The following is a 2,949-nucleotide window of genomic DNA, read 5'->3' as shown; positions in this document are numbered from 1 at the left end:
TATGCATTTTGGAACTTTGGTAACAAGATAACCCCAAATCTTATTATTTTTATTGTGTTCTATTTTCATGGAATGGAGATTTTATTTAGAGAGAATAGATAATAAGGCATACAGTGAAAGCAAAGTTAAGTGTAGGTCTTAAATATTGTAGCTCCAAATGATAAAAGGAATATGTGAATACTGAACTAATAATAAGAGATAATTTATTTAATACTGATTTTCTAAATAATACAATAACTATACCTACTAAAAAATGAATGAATTGGTCTAAAGCTGGATTTTATCATGTGAGTTTTGGACATTAATATGGTGTGTTCCTTAGAAGTGAAATGTATGTTTGCAGGTCAAATTGTAACTTAGTCTCTGATTATTTCATATAAAAATATACACATAATTTTATTAGATTTGTCTGTATTGCAGATATCTATTATTTTACACATCAGTAAATATTTTTCCCCTGATATTTTTACTATTTGTAAAATGGCGGTAAAGCATTCACTCATTCCTGTTATTTTTAAACAAAACATATTTGGGAGAATATGTGTGTGTGTGTATGCACGCTTATGTGTGTGTGTGCGCGTGCATTCATGTGCGTTGCGTGTGAAGCTTATATTCTACTTTCGTATTTACAGTATAGTGAAAACTACAATTTTATGAAAAATGAAGTTATAGGAGATGGCACGTTGTTGTTCCTTAAGGATCCACCCCTCTTTCTTCAGTCTACAGTGATTGCTTCGGTAATTGGTATGTGATCCATGTCACATATACAAATGTACTTAAGTCTGGTTGGATTCATCCCATATTTGAAATATATGTTGTACCACTGTGTGTGGTCAGGGAGAAGTATCAGAAGGGACTCTTCTACTTGATCTGGAAGTTAGAAAAAGAAATGTCTTCAGGGAATTCTTTTCCATATAACTAATTTTTAATGAATACAAATCTTTAAAAACAAGAATCATATCATTTATTTTTAATATAGTGAAAAATATTGATGACAATAACAAAAACCAGAAATATGTTTAAAATATGTTTACTTTGTACACATATCTTAATGTGGCATAATATTTAATAACTTATGAAATATTCAAAATATATAAGAAATATCTGGTTTCATATATCATATACAGTATGATACATTTTAATTTTTTAAAAAGCCAAATTCATATCATTAGCTACGTAGTCATCTACCTACCTGTAACTTTTAAGTTAGTGTGCTAATAATATCAATCTTTATGTGGACAGGTTACAGTTGGTTATATTTCCTTTTTGAGTGTGCTTAATTGGAAAGTCTGGGTGTGTGTGTGTGAGTGTGTCTGTTTGTGTGTGTTTATAATTAAATTACAGGGGCCGGCGCAGTGGCTCACACCTGTAATCCCAGTACTTTGGGAGGCTAAGGCAGGTGGATCATCTGAGGTCAGGAGTTTGAGACCAGCCTGGCCAACATGGTGAACCCCATCTCTACCAAAAATACAAAAAAATTAGCCAGGCATGGTGGCGCATGCCTGTAATCCCAACTACTCAGGAGGCTGAGGCAAGAGAATCACTTGAACTCAGGAGGCAGAGGTTGAGGTTGCAGTGAGCCGAGATTGTGCCATTACACTCCAGCCTGGGCAACAAGAGTGAAACTCCGTCTCAAAAACAAAACAAAACAAACAAACAAACAAAAATTAAATTACATATTGAATTTGGTATATAGTTAAAATTGGTATATAAAAATTAAATCACAGATTGTAATTGGTATATAGTTCTGGTTTAAGTATTTTGTTGAAGGCAGGAGTTATATTGACTAGATTAAATTTTTGTTCAGAAAACACTACGTCACACTTAAAGTAAATCTTGTAATTTATAATTATCTACTTATTTGGTACAATAAATAACCTGCATTTACAAATAGATAACTGTCAATTATAAATAAAGTTAGTTTCTAAAGAAGCCATACGATGAGTAGCTAAATTTTTAAATAATGGTTTCAATATTATTGTTGTGAAAAATGTTTAGAGTTACTCATTTGAAATTGTTTTTTAAAATATTCTAGTTTTACCCATTTTTTTTAATTTCAGGAAAATTACTAAAATAACTAAAGAAAATAAATAAAACAACACAGTAAAACTCCTATATCAGAAAATTTTTTATGTTATTATACACAATAAATGTGATTTCCACCTTATTTCTTAAGATTGATTATTATGTATCCTAAAATTAAAAATAATTTCCTGCATGCTAAACAGATAAATAAATGTTTACCTTCAGACGTGAGTCAGTTTATGTGAAATGGAATAATTTTTATGAAAACATTTTTGGCAAGGAGAGTTCACATGGAACCTGGGCTAAAGTAAACTGATAGTGAATATTCTTGTCTTTCTTTTTCTTTGTAACTTCCCTCAAGGTTCTAGGGATGGACGACCTATTCTCACCTATTATACATTATATCTGGCTGTCTGAATATTACCTGCTAAGTGGCAGATTTCACAAGTTTCACTGATCTTCCGTGTCAGGTCTTCCAGAATCTGAATTTGAGTGAGCACTTGGTGCAGACATCTCACTCCTCCCTCTGTGTCATGGTGATTGAGCACGGATAAACTTGCCAGGAAGTTATTGTCCCAAAAGTGCCAGGGCAAATAATGTCACATTCTTTATCCATCTTTCCTTTCATTGCTTTTGCCTCAAATTCTATTTGCTGATTTTTCTGACAATACTAAACAAAGAAGTGGCCATGGAGCCACAAAGAGCAAGTGCGATTCTACTCTGCTTTGATCATCGTCAATCAATTTGACACCCTTATCAGTCTTGATAGCTGATCTCTCAACCAAATGTTATGTTGCAAAGAGGAGAAAAATTTATCGTGTGACAGTGGCACAGAGAAAGAATTGCTGCGGAAGTCTTATTTTTAAAAGTAGGCATAAACTTGTTTCCTTATCAAAATAAGAAAGCTACAGTAAATAAATTTTC

Source organism: Mandrillus leucophaeus, unplaced genomic scaffold, assembly GCF_000951045.1.
Source record: "Mandrillus leucophaeus isolate KB7577 unplaced genomic scaffold, Mleu.le_1.0 Scaffold1472, whole genome shotgun sequence".
In the NCBI taxonomy this organism is placed as follows: Eukaryota; Metazoa; Chordata; class Mammalia; order Primates; family Cercopithecidae; genus Mandrillus; species Mandrillus leucophaeus.
This window is presented reverse-complemented; position numbering follows the sequence as displayed.